Source organism: Chrysemys picta, chromosome 3, assembly GCF_011386835.1.
Source record: "Chrysemys picta bellii isolate R12L10 chromosome 3, ASM1138683v2, whole genome shotgun sequence".
In the NCBI taxonomy this organism is placed as follows: domain Eukaryota; kingdom Metazoa; phylum Chordata; order Testudines; family Emydidae; genus Chrysemys; species Chrysemys picta.
In genome coordinates this window covers 93,450,262-93,469,219 of record NC_088793.1, presented here as the reverse complement: position 1 = coordinate 93,469,219, position 18,958 = coordinate 93,450,262, and the positions used below count along the sequence as shown (strand labels likewise).

General features: G+C 42.8%; 1 long non-coding RNA gene across 2 annotated transcripts in view; it reads right to left on the bottom strand.

Moving 5' to 3' along the window:
- The window catches only part of LOC135982337 (uncharacterized), a 97,619-nt gene extending 79,276 nt beyond the window's left edge, over window positions 1–18,343 (bottom strand). For both annotated transcript variants that reach the window (XR_010599622.1, XR_010599623.1), the window contains exon 1: window positions 18,128–18,343. This is a non-coding gene — a long non-coding RNA (uncharacterized LOC135982337). The remainder of the gene's footprint in view (window positions 1–18,127) is intronic.
- Window positions 18,344–18,958: the final 615 nt, after the last annotated feature.

Below are 18,958 nucleotides of genomic sequence, written 5' to 3'. Positions count from 1 at the left end.
CAGTCCCAAGTACTGTTTTTTATAAATGTGTCTGCAAGGTGTCCAAATGTTTTGGCTCCTGATGGCTTTCCTATGGTTTGTACCAAAGCTTGTGCATCTATTACAAGACAACTTCTCCCAGCAGGGGTAACTGTTGGTGGGCAATGGATATCAGCTGTCAGTACCTCACCCATTATTGCTTTGTGCCGGTTCATAGACTGCCATTTGTCTGCACTAATGTCGAAGCAGCAGGCATTAACTCAAGTTTCAAAATCTGTTGCAAATTCACAGTCCTGCCAGTTTCATAGGGTATGACTAGTCACCGAAGAATACTTCTGTCTGCCTTCATGGTTGAGGCCTTTCCTTTGACTTTTTCCCCACCTTATACAGCATGAAAAAAGTTGGAGCATTATTTTTTGGCAGTAGATTGTGAATGTATACGCATCCAGGTTCTCCCTCTTGTTTTATAAGTCATTTCTCCACAAAGCTGTCCAATTTCACTTGTCCTAGGATCTTTGCATTCAACAGTGCCTCTTCTGTGGTTTCAGTAGCCAGACCTTTTGTTGTAGTATTTTGCAATGAAGTGAGTCGTTCTTCCCCAGATAAAATCTTGAGCCTTTGAAATGTTCATAAGAGTGCATCCTCATCTTCCTTATCACATTGCTCTCTTACTTTTCTTGACTCATTGTGAATAAATTGGTAATCCAAACTAACATGGAACATTAATTTAGTGTCTGCTATGATATGGGCTCTCAGATTGTAAGACAAGGCCCATATGCTGAGTGAGTTTTGATGATGCCTATAATTCCACCTCCTTTCTTTCCTATGCCATTATGCCACTCTTGGCTCTGATCAGGGTCCACTTGGTTGAACTTCTGAGATGATCTCTTGACAACAAATTTCCCTTGCTGGAACTCCTTGAGCATTTCAGCTAATCACTGAATTTCTGAGATACACATGACATCCCGCTTTGCATAGTTTTTGTGGTATCTCACAAAGAGTGGCAGAATTCATTTGACGGTGAAGAGATACAGCTTCCAATTTCCTTCTCTCTGGGAACAGTTGAACATGACCAAAGGGGGCACTATTTCCATGTACTGCCACCAACACCTGAAGTTCGCATTACCGTCACCTTTGCTGGTCACGTAAAGGTGAGATTTTGAAATCTTTGTGAAGTATGAATTGTCATGAGCTCTCCATAAGAATGCAACTGATTGGTTTTGACAATATCCTCTTTGAGTTCTATTGTTCATGCATTTCTATAAAGTCCAAGAGTTGTGGAAGAAGCAGGCACCACAGTGCATGAAATGCTTTCCATTTATAGTTTGTTATGTTGGGTTTGTTTCAAAAACACCACTTTGAATCCAGACATCTGCTAGCCCTGAAGCCTGTATGTGCTTGAAAGTTTATTGAGCTGTGGAAGCCACCTAATCATGAAGTAAGTCACTATACACTGGTGTGTCCCATTTTAGTTCAATGAGTTTACAGTACAGAGCTTCATCAATAGTTAGAACCACATACTGCTGCACAAGCACTGACAACATATTTACATCTCTATACAACAGTACTGAGAGCATCTAGCTCATGGATGGGGGCTTGAATGATTGGCAAGAATCCAACTGTAGTTATTTCTGGTTTTGTTGTCATGTGCAATTGGTTGTAATATTCATCCACACTAGGTTCCCATTTTGACATTTAATGACACACTGACACTCTTGCCTGCACTGCAGCTTGGCAGTCTTCTTCAAATTCAGAGTACCGCTATTTGAAAATGCAGTCCTTGAATTAGTCTAGCTATACCATGTCTGACATTGGCTCAGTGATTGTGTCAATTGCATCAGGAACATATGTGTGCTGTTGTCTGATGGCTCTAGATCACTCAACGTTAGACCAGGGGCAGATCATTTTTGTCAAGCAGCAACTTGGAATTGTATGGAATGTGTTTTTTGCTATCCAGATAAGCATCACTTATGTCAATATTGTTGGCTTCCTGGGAACTAGGTTGGGAGGAATTCTCAGCATCAATAATTTATAGGGCTTCCTCTGCTAGGGTTTTATCCACCTTTAGAAATCTAACTAATGCAGTGGCCAGCCTTATGAAAATGCAGAACCAATTCTTGTGACCTAGTTGCCTGATGGAAGTCCACCCAAGATCAATATGCCTTGGTGTCCATTACTTTCCTCCTGTCACAGCATATATGCCTTGAACTACATTAAACACCTTGAATGTCACTGATTCTTGTTTCTTAATATATGAATCAAGGTTCATCACAAACCTCACCATCTTCTGCTGCCAGGACGTGGTGCACTTCAACCTGACCTTCTCTGGTAGAGACATAGCAATGTATAGATTTCAAAGAAAAACAAAACCCTACCAAAACCAAACACTGTCCACACAATGCTTCTCCTGGGGAGAGGATGAAAGAACAAAGCTCACATGACAGATATTGGTCATGTTGCCTAATGCACGACTAAAAGGTGCTCAGCTACAGAAATGATGAGGGCAATATAAGAATCTCTACAGACTACAAATAGAGTAATCTCAGCAGCACCACTAAGGGCCTGGTGCCTATGTCTATTTCCCAACAAAGCACATGAAAACCTTCAAGCTAAATGTTAAAAAAAAGATAAAGGGAAAATCTTGAACTTGAAGGTCAGATGTAATTGCTAAAATAATGAGAGAGAAATGAAGAGAGTGCACCTCCTGCAGCAATGCTGCTTGGAGACGGAACCCAAAACAGCTCGCTGGCAGAGGAGGCTTTATGTACACTTCATGACAGCTACTCAGCCACAAACTAAATGAGCCCCCTTTCATGTGTGCAAACTGGGGCTGCCAACACTCCCCGACCTCTGTTTTCCCATGTCTTATCTACTGGGGAAGCAGCCTGGAGTTCCTGCTGATGAAAGAGGGTGATTTTATCACCTTGTGCATACCCAGCGCATACACATAGCTAGCAATGGATAAGCTCTCCTACGGTGTAGCAGAGATGGCAAGGAGAGAGGAGCTCATTCACACAGCACAGCCTGCTGTTTGCCTTTCTGTTGCAAATCCCGAATGAGGTTATGCTTTGAGTTTCTAAATGTATCATTTAACTGCAGACTACTTGATACAATATTAGTGTCATGGTTTTTGTTTGAATATTTAAGGTGTTTCATTTGGTGTATATACTGCAGCAGTGTGTTTGGCGTGGGGAGCCGTAGTGGGTGGGGAGTGAGGGATGGATTTCAATTCGGCCGGGGTGGAAAAAAAAATTTATACAGCTGCTTCAGTATTTTTCACTTCACTAGTTCCAGTCAGAAAGCGGCACAGTTGCTGTGTAATCTCATCAGCTATTTGAAATCTAGTCTACTTCTGGTCAAGCATTTTGAAGGCATAATGAAAATCAGTTGATATACAGCCCTTTTGAGCAATCCTGTAGTCTTTCTGCTGTGGAGGTTAAAACATTTCCTAAAGACATACTTTTTTGTGAGACTGCACAAGTAGAGCTACAAATGTTTTTAGATATAACTTGTTTCTCGGTGCTGTGGTCTTTCATGCCAAGCTGTAAATGCTTTTTACTGTTCTTATTATTAGCCTCCAGTATCACAGAGAGACCCCAACGAGCATCAGGATACCATTGTGCTTGGTGCTGTACGTATACTTAGTGAGATTCTGAAGAGCTCAAAATCTAAATAGAAAGGGAGTATTATTATCCTCATTTTATAAGATGGAGAACTGAGGCACAAAGTGATTCAGCATCTTGCCAAAGGTCAGACAGGTACTGTGTGGCAGAGACGAAATCAAAAACTCAAGATTCCTGAACCACAAGACCATCCTTTCTCTCTCTACTTAGTACTACAAAGCCAGGCTGAGGAAGAAGCCATAAATGGTAATTTCCACCAACACTGTAGACTTTAGGACCCCAAGCCAAACAGTGAGTTTTGAAACATTCATTATTAATGAACAGGTGTCAGCATCACTGGGCAGCTGGCTGAGGCAGGCACAGATACAGGGATGGGCTAGTGTGGAAACAGACAAAGGCACACAAGCAGGCTGTCAAAACTACAAGGAAATGGGAGTGTTTCCAGCCAGGTTGTAACACTGAAGAGATTGGAGAGATTGCTTCCTTTAGGAGCCTCTATACCTGCCTTGGGATCACCAGGATGGGTCCTCACCTATGGATTGGACATAAGAACAACCAAACTGGGTCAGACCAATGGTCCATCTGGCTCAGTACCCTGTCTTCCGACAGTGGTCACTGCCAGGTGCTTCAGAAGGAATGAATAGCACAGGCAATCATCTAGTGATCCATTTCCTGTCCTCCACTCCCAATGTCTTGGCTGAATCCTGGTTGAATGTTATGGGCCTATCACAAGATGTGCAGGAAATTGACTCTGATGACTCGTCATTACACTCTCCTGCCCAGGGATGACTTTTCAGGCATAAGCAGGCTTGGGCTCACAGGTAATTCATCACAATGCGGGGAAAAGTTTAAATTTTAGAGCCAGTGAGGGGGCCTATCCATGGTCCTAGGGACAGTGTGACATCATCCCACTCTGAGGAGTGAGCGTTTGAGTCCTAAACTCATCCTTCATTCTCTGGAGCCTTTGTGCTAAGCAGATACAACATGATCAGGTTATTAGATAAGGTAGGGACTGAGAGTTTTAATGTTGCTATTGAGTACGGTATGTCCCGAACCTGCTGAATTGCATGGATTGGCATGGGAGGAGGATGCAACTGGGCTTCCTAGGTTGTGGGGAGGATTGCTGTGAGAGGTAGGGAATACGAGGAAGTTGGAGAGGGAATTAAAAGATGAAATCAAGGTTGTATTTCCAGAATTTCCATTTTAGTGATGTGTGACCTCTGAAATATGTGTAAGTACCAAATACTATTTATTGTTCATACTCTTCCAAAGAATAGGATTTCATCTGACAGCAGTGCCCCAGCATAGTATTTATGAAATCAAACCTCATGCTCATTGAGATGTATCTTGCTGATATCTGCAATGTATTTGTTGGTAATGCAGACTCACCTGCCATCAAAAGTTCTAACTGCAAAGACAAGCCAAAGTGCTATAGGCATATATTATACAGAATGCAGTTGATTAATTCAGAGAACTGTGGTGAATAAAAACCTCTCTCCATTTTAATATGATAGTTTGTCCTGGGATTTCTGGGGTTGGTTGCTGTTAGTGCTGTAGTTGCTGTTAAGTTTCTGCTTCTGAAGGGATGGATGGTTTGGCAAATGGATGGTCATGTAACTAAGTCACAGGCCTGGGTGTTGGGAAACCTAATTCTATCAAGCAATTTCCGTGTGACCTTGGCTAATAACATGATCTCTCTCTGCCACTCATCTTCAAAATAGGGATAATAATTACCTCAGATAAGTATTGGGACTTAGCGTTTGTAAAGTGCTTTGAGAGCTTCAGAAGTTGTATAGAGCAGAGTTATTTGATGGTTTCCTTAACTTTTGGACTCCACCTTTTTCTTTCCCACTGCCCCAAAGAATGGAGATAATCTTACACAGCCCCAGCAGGCTTTTGCACAAGGACAAATGTCTTCAATTTTTTTTGTCAGTAATACCAAACCAGGATTATCATATTTAGAACGTCTCTTGTTTATCTGAGGAGGATTGGCTCCAAAGGAGACAGGAGCTCAACTTTGTTTTGGTCTACCTGCCATTTGCACAGCAGTAAATGCTCAATAGCTCCTTTCTGGTAAGTAAAGAAACAAGGTTATATCATTATAGCATTAAAGCAATAAGTATGTCAGCCCTAGCCCACAATGTCATGTCCTTGTTTTATTCCTACAAGCTTTAAGTTAAAATACAGGCAGGCTCTGGTATCCAGATTAGTGATGTTCCCCTTTTCTCAGGCATTGCCTGGGATCAGAAAGGGAGAGCTTAATCGCAGAGCGAAGATAGAAGTAGGTACTGACTGTTCACCAGGGCAGTCAGTGGTGTGACACTGAGGCCATGTTATAGATGCCAATTAAGAAGCCATGGGGTGTTTCAACTATGGGGATTTCAGAGTAGAACTAGGTCAACTGTAGCTTTGCAATAATGTGAAAGTTACTAGTGACTAGAGACATAATATGCCTCATTTTTTATTAGCTACTGAAATTCAGAGCTACAGGGCCATATTTTTGTATTTTATTTTTTCCCCTAAATACAGTCTATTCATATTTCAAAGACTTGTCCTTTTTGCAAAAGAATGTCAGCAGCAGATACCTTAAAATCTGTCAGTGGAATTCTTAGTCTCCTGGAAGATTTATCACTGTAACAGGGAAAAAAAAAAAAAAAAAACAACCCTGTAGAAATGCTGAGGATTCTCTCCTCACCCCACCCTCTCACTCCCTCAGCTGGAGAGAGAAAGAAAACATAAGTACGTTGAGGGCAATGGTAAAGCTAAAATGAGAATGCTTGTTCACAGTTCTTCTTAGCTCAGATGTTTCCTTAAGGTGATCCTCATTCCTGTTATTTCAGCTGTTTGCAATTAGTTTTTTTCTGAATTAAGTGAAAAATTATAGTTGTGTAAGGTGGAAAAGCACCTTGACAGTTAGTAAACTGGCTACGCAAAGGATGATGGAGGGGACATGGTTCTCTTTCTTTATAGCATGACAACTGGGCAAGCAGTAAGGTGCAAAATTGTGGCTTATGGTGTTCTCCATGTGGTGACTTATTTCAAGCCACCACACTTGCACAGAGGCAAGCTCTTATCCCTGGGGCCTAGCAGTGAAACAGGTATAAAACTTCCTGAAGGCTGTGGGCTGCTACTCTGAAACTCAGCCTGCTTTGCTATGTGACCCTATGAGAACTTACGTATGCACTCCCATCCTCCATTGTCTTGTGGTGTTTTGCCTCTAGCTATAAATAATTCATATCTAAAAATCAAACGGTTTCATTGCTATATTATGTCACGGTGGTGGTGGTAGGGTGTGGGGTGGTTGGCAGTTCCTACTAAAGCACCATATTGTTACTAAAGAAATTAATTTTTACCAATTTATCTTCCCTTCTCACCCCCTTGGTATTTAAAGAAGGGAAGTGGAGGGCAGGAGGAAGGAAGGATTTCATTAGAAATTAGAGAGAAAGAAAAGTACCGTCAACAATAGAATAATGAAAATGAACAGCATCCACAACAGCGTCATGCAGTAACTCACACAAAACTCCTGCTGAAATATTCACTAAGAGGAGGAAGAAAAAAAAATAAAACCAGAGAGATAATATCCTGGGAGGTATTAAAGGAACAGAAAGAGATATGTGAGAGGAATTCAGGAAATGTGCATGGGCATGCACCAAACATATGGAAGATTGTATTGGAAGGAAGTGAGAAAAGAAATGGAAATAAGTGAAACAGCCTTTGAGTAAGAAGGTGGTATGAATCCTTTTGCTATCTAATACGTTAGCTAGGGTTGCCAGGTGTCCAGTTTTTGACCAGAACGCCTGGTCGAAAAGGGACCCTGGCAGCTCCGGTCAGCACTGCCTACTTGGCCATTAAAAGTCTGGTTGGCAGTGCTGCAGGGCTCAGGCAGGCTAGTCCCTACCTGTCCTGGCCCTGTGTTGCGCTCTGGAAATGATCAGCAGGTCTGGCTCCTAGGCGGGGAGGGTAGGGTCACGGGGCTCCGTGCGTTGCCCCCAGCCCGAGCACCAACTCTGCACTCCCATTGGCCAGGAATCGTGGCCAATGGGAGCTGGAGGGGGCAGTGCCTGCGGGCGAGAGCAGTGCACGGAGCCTCCAGGTCCCCCTGGCCTAGGAGCTGGACCTGTGTAGCCCAGATTCAAGACAGGGAGCCTGCCTTAGTCCCACTGTGCCGCTGACCAGGAGCCACCTGAGGTAAGCCCATGCCCCAACCCCTGCCCCAGCCCAGAGCCCCCCAACCTGGAGCCCCTCCTGCACCCCAAACCCCTCATCCCCATCCCCACCCCAGAGCTCTCACCCCCTCTTGCACCTCAACTGCTTGCCTCACCCCAGAGGTCCCTCCCGCACCCTCATTTATGGCACCACACCAGAGCTTGCACCCCCAGTTAGAGCCCTTGCCCCCTCCTGTACCCTAACCCCCTGCCCCAGCCCAGTGAAAGTGAGTGAGGGTGCGGGAGAGCGAGCCACCAAGGGAGGGGGAATGTAGTGAGTGGGGGCAGGGCCTAGGGAAAGGGTCAGAGAAGGGGTGGAGCCTCAGGGAAGGGGCGGGGTTATGGTGTTCCGTTTTGTGTGATTAGAAAGTTGGCAACGCTAGTGTTAGCCTGCCTGGGTTCTCTTTAAAGCAGCTGATAAAACTTAACAGCGTACTAGTTCCTGGAGTCTAGGAGTCATGGAGAGACCTACTAATGATGAATGGGAATGAATAGTGAATTCTGATCTAAGTGCTGTTTGGGAATTGGAGTCCTTAGGGGCATTCAGTGATATGCCTGCCTCATGTATAAGTCTCCTGTGCTGTATGTGCTATAGTACATTTGCATTATACAGACAGAAGAAACCATTTGAGTCTGTTTTGAAATGCAGCATTACTAGGGGATTTTCAGTTTGGAGTTAATGAATGAGGAATTTACTCCAATAATGTATCATTGTGTTCATGCTAAGAGAGAAGCTTCTGTGGAAAATTATAATGCTCAGCTTGCCAGGAAAAGCTATTTCCTTAATTGAGAAATTTCATTTGAAAGGAAGCTTCATGCCAGGTCACTAAGGCAGATTGTATGCATAGCACGTATAGAAGCAATTTATACTTTCATCTTTGACCTTGATTGGGGTCTATCTCCTGGAAAATTTCAGTTTAAATTCTAGCTTGGACAGCATACAGGCTCCCTGCAGTGTGGCATTCACACTCTTGCTTAACTCCTTATCCTTGAGGCTGGCAGGTTTGGTAGCTCTACTTCTGGAAACAGACGAGTCACTGAGAAAAATCTGACTCTTGGCACAGAAGCAGAGTCCAAGCATGACTCCGCAGAGAGAAATATCATAGTGTCTTCCGCTGCTCTAATTTCCAGGGTCATTAAGCCCTACATTATCTACTGTTCATGCATATTTTTACTGGGGGGTTTAATTAATTATCCCATTGGTCCCAGGTGTCTAAATAACCACATGTAGCATAAGTGTACTCCAAGTGTTCCAACAGCATCCTTTTCTGAGAAAATATATAAGGGTGTCAATTCTGCAGTCAGATTCTGTGCTGACCATAGAGGCAAAACTCCCAGAGGGAGTTTTCCCTGTGCAGGACTGCAGGGTCAAACCCATATAGACTGATATACCAGTGACACAATAAGTTACAAGTGTAAAAGTTCAGGGCAATGGCACATGTAACCCCCTCAATACTCCAGCAAGGGCTCCCACTCTGGGGTCCCGGTTCTTCAGCCATGATTTATCTTGGGCGGAGACAAACTCCTCTCCCTCCTGACTTGGGTATTTCCTGGATTCACAGCTCCCTGCGTACACTGTGAATTCCCCAGCAAAGTCAGACTGCCTATGCAGGCCTGCTTTACTTTTCTGCTCAGAGATGGTAAACGAAGCAATTGCCAGAATTAAATTACCACCTAGTTCTTTCTATGCGCCCCATTTATTCTTAAGGTAAAAGCACAACAGAGGAAACATTAAAACAATAAATGAACTTACACACAAGCTAATAAGCTTACCAGAGATCACTTCCAACTCCACCAAGAGCTCTGTCTGGTGAACAGTCCTTCAAACCCCACTTGGGAATTTTCCTGTGGTCACAAGTTCAACACAGAACAAGCACCCAGACTGGGTCAAGTCCTTCCAGCACTTCCCAGAAAGGATTCAGGCTCCCTTTACACAGAAGGTCCTGTCCTTTTGTTGCATCAGAAAGAAGGCCCAGAGTCAGGTTTAACTTAGGCTATTTAACCAAAAGTCCTTTCTCTGATCATTGGTCTCTGGAGAATCCAGTTTGAACCAGTATATGTGAGCCTCTGGAGTGTTACAACCTGACTGAATTTTCCTAATCACCACCACACTGTTCTTAGTTCCCGGACAGCTGTGGTCTCCCTACCCCCTGGAATTACATACATTCCCTGGCCCACAATGATACAAAAACTTTATTCGATAAGGTTCAACTCAATTAAATAAAATTTCTCCAGAATATTACAGAAAATTACCATATCTGTTACAACAAGTGGCCACAAAGCTACACAGTAAGGCTATAGCTCTGCACTGAGATACAGGCAGGTGTCGCATTTTGGGGTACAATCCAGACCAATAAGGGGTTGTGTCACCATCTTCTCTGTATCCTAGGTGCCTTAAATGGTCTGCTGCTGTGGCTCACATCCCAGACATCAACAGCCAGGAGACAAGCATGCGGTATCTTGAGTGTCTGTGTGCTCTGTGGCCTTGGTTCAGTGCTTCTGACTCCCGCAGCCTGCCACAGCACAGCAGCCCCACCAGCTTTAGTTACACCTGACAAGATGACCCCCAACATGCTTTCAGTCCCAAATTTCCCCCAAAGCACCTGCCCTGAAATGTCCAGCCCTCTACTGGACCACTCAGCTGTAATAAGGCTTGTTTGCTCCTTTAAAGAGACAATATCCAGCAGCTTGCCACTTTAACTGGAGTTAACAATCACTTCAAGTCGAACACAACAGTGGGTTGGTTTAGATTAAAATAAAACAAGTTTATTAACAACAAGACATATGCTAACTGAAACCAAATAAAATAAATGAAGGCAGAGAGGATTATAATCACATAATCTCAAAATCATTTGCACAAATTCATTAATTAAGCCTCAAAACGCCCCTGAATATAGCTGGGCGGAGAAAAGTAATTACATTGAATGGAGGATTTAATTATTTTGAAAATAAGTTTAATTCAAAATTGGAATGAAAACCCAAAATGTTGAAATTCTCTGCAGAAGTGAAAGGAGCCCTGGCTCTGGGGCAGTTTGTCTGGTGGGATGCCCCAGAGCAGGGTACCCTGGGCACCCTGAGGGACCCATCTCTGGGGCAGTCTGCCTGTTCCAAGCCCCAGGGCAGTCTACCTGGAGCCAGCAAGGTTGGACACTCTGGGAGCCCAAGCTGCTGAGGAGGTGGGTGCTGGGACCCCCTGTTCCTGAGGTGACAGAAGCCTGGAAGACCAGGCTGCTGAGGAGCTGCAAGTCTGTGATCTGGGACTCCTGCATACTCTTCCAAGCAGGTTGCTAAGGAACTAGGATGAGTTGGCAGGAAACCAGGTGTTTTCACTCTCTGTACTCCTATAAGTGGATAAATATTATGATCCCTATTTCAGAGATGCAGAAGGTGAGACATCAGCACAACGAGCTTAATGACTTGTCCAAGGTCATGCAGAAAGTCTGTGGCAAAGACAGGAATGGAACTCAGATATCCCGAGTCCCGGTTCTATGCCTTAACCACAGAACCCAATTTAGCAAAGTTTCTAGAAGCAACATGTACAGGATATATTTCAAATTACCAATGAGGATGAGAAGCCAGAAGATCAGGCCTTTGCCCCAACCAAGATTTCATAGACTCCAAGGACAGAAGTGACTATTGTGATCATCTAGTCTGACCTTCTATATAACCTTCTATACAACATAGAACTTCCCCAAAATCATTCCTAGAGCAGATCTTTTAGAAAAAAACATCCAATCGTGATTTAAAAATTATCAGTGATGGGGAATCCATCAAAAACCTTAGTAAATTGTTCCAATGGTTAATTACCCACACTGTCAAAAATGTACTCTTTATTTCCAGTCTGAATTTGTCTAGCTTCAACTTCTAGCCATTGGATTGTTTTATACCTTTCTCTGCTAAATCAAAGAACCCATTATCAAATATGTGTTCCCCAAGTGGGTACTGGTAGATTCTAATAAAATCACCCCTTAACATTCTTTTTTTTAAGCTAAATAGATTGAGCTCTTTGAGTCTATCACTACAGGGCATGTTTTCTATTCCTTTAATCATTCTTGTGGCTTTTCTCTGAACCCTCTCCAACTTATTAACATCCTTCTTGAATTGAGGGCACCAGAACTGGACACAGTATTCTAACAGCAATTGAAGCAATGCCAAGTACAGAGGTAAAACAATCTCTCTACTCCTACTCATGTTTCCTCTTTTTATGCATCCTGGGACCATATTAGCCCTTTTGGCCACAGAGTCACATTGGGGAGCTCATGTTCAGCTGATTATTCACCAAGACCAAGTCTTTTTCAGAGTCACTGCTTCCCAGGATAGAGCCCCTCATCCTGTAAGTATGGCCTACATTATTTGTTTTCAGTTGTGTACAGCTACATTTACAGATGCATAGACTTTAAGGCCAGAAGGAACCATCATGATCATCTAGTCTGACCTCCTGCACATTGTAGGCCACAGAGCACCACCCATTCCTGCAATAGGCTCATAACCTCTGGCTGAGTTACTAAAACCCTCAGATCTTGATTTAAAGACTTCAAGTTACAGAAAATCTACCATTTACTCTAGTTTAACTCACCAAGTCACTCATGACCCTGACTGCAAAGGAAGGTGAGAAAACACCAGGGTCTCTGCCAGCCTGCTCTGGCAGAAAATTCCTTTCCGACACCAAATATGGAGATCAATTATTGAGCATGTCTGTGAGATCCACCAGCAAGACACCCAGGAAAGAATTCTCTGTAGTAACTTAGAGCTCTCTGCATCTTGTGTCCCATCACTGGCCTTTGGAGATATTTGCTAATAGCAGAGGAGGATAGGACATATGGCATTGTGGGCAACATCATCATACTACCCCCTCCATAAACCTATCAAGCTCAGTCTTGAAACAAGTTAGGTTTTTTTGCACACACACACACCCTTTGAAAAGCTTTTTCCAGAACTTCTCTCCTCTGATGATTAGAAATCTTCATCTAATTTCAAGCCTAAACTTGTTGATGGCCAGTTTATATCCATTGTTCTTGTGTCCACATTGGCCCTTACCTTAAATAACTCCTCTCCCTACCTGGTTTTTGCTCTCTACAAATAGAGGGATAACAAGATCTATCCACTCAGCCTTCATTTTGTTCAGCTAAACAAGTTAAGCTCCTTAAGTCTCCTCTCGAAAGGCAGGTTTTCCATTCCTTGGATCATCCTAGTAGTCCTAGTAGCCCTTCTCTGCACCTGTCCCAGTTTGAATTCAGCTTTCTTAAATATGAGAGACCAGAATTGCACATAGTATTCCAGATGATGTCTCACCAATGCCTGGTAGAATGGTAATAACACTTCCCTATCTCAAAAGGGAAATACCTCACCTGATGCATCCTAGGATTACCTTAGCCCTTTTCATGGCCAAACCACACTGGTGGCTCATAGTTCTCCTGTGATTGACCAGTACAATTCTCCTGGTCTGTCTCTTCCAACTGGCAAGTCCCCAGCTTATAGGAAAAACTCTTGTTCGTCCCTAAGTGCATGACCTTGAATTTTGCAGTACTAAATTTCATCTCATTTCTATTACTCCAGTTTTCAATGTCATCCAAATCTTCTGGTGTGATATTCCAGTCCTCCTCTACATTGGCAATACCTTAGGACATTAACAAAAATCAGTCCCAAGACTGATCCTTGAGAAACTCTATTAGTACCCTCCCTTCAGCCTCACAATTAACCTTCCAGTATGACCCATTGTAGATTCCCCTTTAACCAATGCCTTACCCACCTTTTAATTATTGCACTAATCCTCATCTCCAAATTAACTATTAATTTCCCATGTGAAACTATCAAATGCTTTACTGAAATTGAGATGGATTAGTTCTATTGCATTTCCTTTCTCTAGAAAATCAATTATTTTCCCAAAGAAAAAGAAGTTGGTCTGCATGATCTACCTTTTGTAAAACCATGTTGTATTTTATTCTAATACCATTTAACTCTATGCCCTTAATTCAACGCTGTATTATTGCCTAGGGCGACAAATTTGTAGAGGCGGAAGCTCCCCTCCATGCCCCCTGCTCCAGCTCACCTCCGCCTCCTCTGCAAGCACGCCACCGCGTCCTGTTTCTCTCCCCTCCCAGCGTTTGCACTGCGAAACAGCTGTTTCGCGGGGCAGGGAGGGAGGGAGGGGGGGGAGGGGGAACGCCGCGCGCTGGGGAAAGAGGCAGGGCCGGGAGCGGGGATTTGGGGAAGGGATCCAATAGGGGAAGGGAGGGGGCAGAGTTGGGGTGGGGACTTTGGGAGGGGGTTGGAATGGGGGCGGAGAAAGGGTGGAGTCAGGGAGGGGCCAGGGCGGTAATTATTTCCCGGCCTAGGGGCGGCAAAATTATTAATCCGCTACTGCCTTAATTACTCTGTCTTTCAAAATTTGTTGTAAGACCTTACGTACAACTGAGGCCAAACTAACAGGCCTATAGTTTCCTGGATCATTTCCCTCTCCCGCCCTTCCTTAAATAAAGGTATTATATTTTCAGTTCTCCAGTCACAGGGCATGACCCCTGAGTTTATGGATTCATTAAAAATCCTTGCTATTGGTCTTACAGTTTCATGTGCCAGTTCCTTTAGTATTCTTGGATTACGATTATCTGTGCCCCCTGATTTGGTTGTATTCAACGGTTTGGCTTCCACCTCAGATGTGGTAATTTCTACTTCCATATCCTTGTTCGTACTCTGCCACTACCCACAAGCTCCTCATTACCTCAATTTGTAATAAGGGCAAAGTATTCATTTAGATGTTGGGCCATGCCTAGATTATCTGTAATTTCCCTGTCCTCAGTATTTAGCAGTCCCACTTCTTTCCTCATTTTATTTTCATTTATATGGCTATATTGTTTTTAATTTCCTTTGCTAGGTCCAGCTCTGCTTGGCTTTTGGCAGAGCTTTACCTTTACCCTTTACTTTATACCTTTACTTTCATTTTATCCTGGCACTTCCTGACCTCCAAGAGTTAGCTTCCCTTACTGATCCATCCCTTCTTCCATTCCATTCCTTTCTCTTGATAACCTGTTTGAGATGCATGTTAATCCAGTTTGGTTTGCACCCCTTCCCATGAGGTTATTTTTTTGTGTGTGTGCCTTGTTTGGGATGCAGGTTCCAAACAGTCCTTGCAACTTTGACTTAAAATGATTCCAAGCCTCCTCCACATTCAGATCCTTGAGCTCTTCAGTCCAGTATTCAGCCATATTAAAACATACTGTTTGCTTAGGCCCAATTTACAAAGCGATCCAGATTGCTCTGAATCAGTGACCTGTCCTTTTCAAACTTCTCACTCCCTCAATTTTTCATCATCTCAAAACTTTGTCAGTGATGATTTTATATTTCCTTCCAGGTCATTGATAAAAATGTTAAATAATGTAGGGATAAGAACTGATCCCTGCAGGACCCCACTTGATGACAATTTCCCATCTACAATTCCCTTTTGAGACCTGTTACCAGTTTTTAATCCATTTAATGTGTATCATGTTAATTGTATATTGTTCTAGGGTTTTTTTAATTGAAATGTGATGTAGTACCAGTATATTATGTCAACACTATTACCTTTATCAACCAAACTTATAATCACATCCAAAAAGAGATATCAAGGTAGTTTGATAGAAACAATTTTCCATAAACCCATGTTGATTTGCATTAACATTAACATTACCCACCATTAGTTCTTTATTAAGCAAATCCCTTGTCAGCTGAATCGTTACCTTGCCTGGGATCAATCTTCTGGGCGAGTTCATGTCACAGTGTTGGAACAGACCCTGAGAAAGCTGTCTCCTGCACAGACAAGCTTTACTCTTATGATAGAAAGATGATAAACCCAGTTCTCTCCACTTGGATGGGAGGGTTTACCGAACTCCTCGGAATGAATCCCTAATGAATCCATTATATGTGCAGCTCAGAAAACCCATCCTGTACCCAATTCCCATGGATATCATTGTTTCAATAGGAGTTACAAAAGCTGAAAGAATTGTCCTCATCCCATCTCACACGTCAGTCTCAGTCTCACTCTCTCTCTCTCTCTCTCTCTCACATACACACACACACACACACACACACACACACACACCCTTTTTACTTGCATAGTTGACATACCACCCCTACCTCATTGGAACTGCCCCAGCTAACAAATGCACAGTTGTTAATACTGCAACTACTTAGAGCATGTGTGTGCAGTAAATTAATAGCCAATGGTGTAGAATTCTCTGTTGTCTCATCAGAGGTTTAGGATAGGGACAGAAAGTTCACTTCCGTATCTTTCCCCCTTCACTGCTACAGAGCAGAAAAGGAGACCAAGTTCAACTCCCAGCAACTTCAACACAACTATGTGCTGAAAGAAAAGGAGACAAAAAGTTATTACGCCACCTAAAGGGCATGTTGATGTTAGGTTTTCCTGGTAAGTGGAATTAGCCCCTCTTTTCTGGTAAGTCCCTAGGTACTTACCAAATAAGTGATGATAATGACTAAAAAGGTTCAGCTCTTAAGAATCTACCCTCTCAGAAGCTATAGATAGAGAGCTATATATAAACATTTGGAAATCAAATGCACGCCTTTCCCTGAATGCACCAGAGCAGAATCCCCATCTACCTGTCAGCACTTGGCTGACAACATACTCCAGCTTGCACAGCAGGTATTTGTTTTAAAAGAATATCCATCTCTCTCCCCTCCCCCTCGTCTGCCCCATTCAACCACAACTACACTGCACAGCTCTAGAATAGATGTTAGCCCATAAAAGGGTACAGTCTGGCCCAACGTGTCTGAAAACACATTACACCGTGAAAAAGGAAAGCCCTGGGAATGTATGAAAACCAATTCAATTCTTAGCTAAACGAGCTCTTTCAGTTGGTCTGGTGACACTGTGGAATTTGGTGAAAATGTCCATTTTTGTTGCAAATACCTGTGGAAAAATTTCAATCCTATCCATCCTGCTTTGACCCAGCATTTCCTGGCTTCTTTATCTGTTTTGTGATCCACACCAAAACCTCCAATTAAATAAATTGCATTTTATTAGTCTGTATTATATTGGCAAATTTTGTTTATGGCTATAGAAGCACTTTGCTCTTGTAGAAATATAGTTTGTAGGGTTTTAGCTACATTAACAGCTGGGGTTCGATTAATAATACAAAAAAACCTCTCTCAGCCACATAGAAATGTACCCCATAAATAAACCAAGACCACATTATCATTTTCATTATAAGTCTGATTAAATATTGTCTTAAGGGAAGATACACCACTAGCAGAGATGAAAACAAGACATCAGAAATTCCATTTGAATACAGGTGGCAGAAATGTTTACAGCCACTGGGTCACATTACTGCCAGGTTTTTTAAATTCACACTGAGGGAATATCTCCTTCCAGCTTTGACTGAAGAAAAGAAAATCACACTGGTGGAAATATGTTCTCATAAATGGCTACAGGGTTTGGGGCTATTTAGTCTTTCTACCTACTACCTGAATGCAATGCAAATAGGGAAAGATAGACTAGTAATCCCAAAAGATCCAAACTTCTATCTATTCCAGCTTCGTCTGAATAAACACACCTGTGGTTTTTTTTTCTTAAAAGTTTGAACATGGTGGCAGAGAAATAAAATCCACAACGAAACCTTTTACATTTCAATGAAACCCCATTCCTGTATAAGCCATCTCACTACTCATTTCTTTCCCTCCCCATCCAGTTTTCCCAGCCCAGTCCTGTACCACAATATCATCTACCACTAAAGAACAAATCCTCTTCTTTGATTCCACTTCTTATCACTGATATGCTGCCAGCATTTTTATAAAAAAATTCCCTTTAGCCTTTGGGGGGGATGTGTGTTCTGCAGGAAAAAAAGGGTGAGGGCTGAAGAATCTATGCATTACTGTCTGCATTTAAATACAAATGCTTTTTCATAAAAAAGGAGAGAGGCAACACCACTTGGCAAACCAGCTTATATTAAGTGCACATGATCAAATATACTGAGCATGTGAGTGCAATGACTGTCAACCAGGGACTGAATTAGGCTCTCCAGAGCTTAGTGCATGAGCCTAAAGGACTATATCTCCTAGCTGGCACTGTGGCTCAGGCACAGAGATGTGTGTGTAGCACACATGGAATATTGTGTAACATTAGTAGAGCTGTGTTCAGCCAATACAATTTGAAGTGAAAACTGTGTATGGAGGTTGGGGGATGGGAGTGAAGTGAAGGTCTTTCCCTCCACTGGGAACTATTTTGTTGAAAAATATCTACTTGGAATTAGCAGATGGAACCAGAGGCAAAAAAAAAAAAAAAATTGCCCTTCTCAACTATTTTTATGATCCCTCAGGAATATGTCATACCTTGACTGGCTGAGGTAGCTGTAGCCGGAGACAAAGTTAATTCCATCAGAGGCAGGGAAGCCCTCCTTTCAGTTAGGAGGACAGAATTTTTACAAGAGCTCCCAAGAGAAAAGTTGTGGAGTGAAGTCATAGATGAGGGTTTCTGGAGGAGAAGATAAAGGCAAGCATCACAGGGGAAGAAGACAAATTGGTAAGGGGCCAGTTGTTAGGAGAGAAATCATGGTAATGTAGGGCAGCTGGGTGGGAGCCTGTAGTTATTTGAAGAGGGAGTGGAGGGGAGAAAGGAATAGCAAAAAGATATCCACATTTGCAGAGGAAGAGGTGGACTTTTACAAATTAATGTAAAAGTTTCAGCATCTATTGTGGTTTGACTATTCTTAAAATATAAAGCAGTAGGGGAAAGAGAGCTTTATAAGGCTGATGCACATCACATGCCTGCCAAACAGCCCTGTGAAATGCTGCTCAGGTGGTGAAACAGGCTGATAAAGCTTGAAGCATGGATTTTACAAATCCATGTCTCTCGCTGTAGGAGTCGGTTTTTGTTCTTCAGAGAATACTTTTCCCTCACACATGAATCTGTAAAACTGCCTGTGCTTACTGTTATTTCTATTGTAGGTGTGCCTAAGGACCCCACAAAAGACTCAGGATCCCATTTCACCAAGAACTGTACAGTCCCTGCCTCAGACACATCTAGCAATTAGAGAACATGCAACAGGTGAATGAACACACAAATGGGTAGGGGCGGAGGAGGGGAAGGGATCAGCTATGTTATTATACATTTCTTAAACTGCTTTTCATAATGTATCCCTGGCATAAATTCAGTTTGTTTCA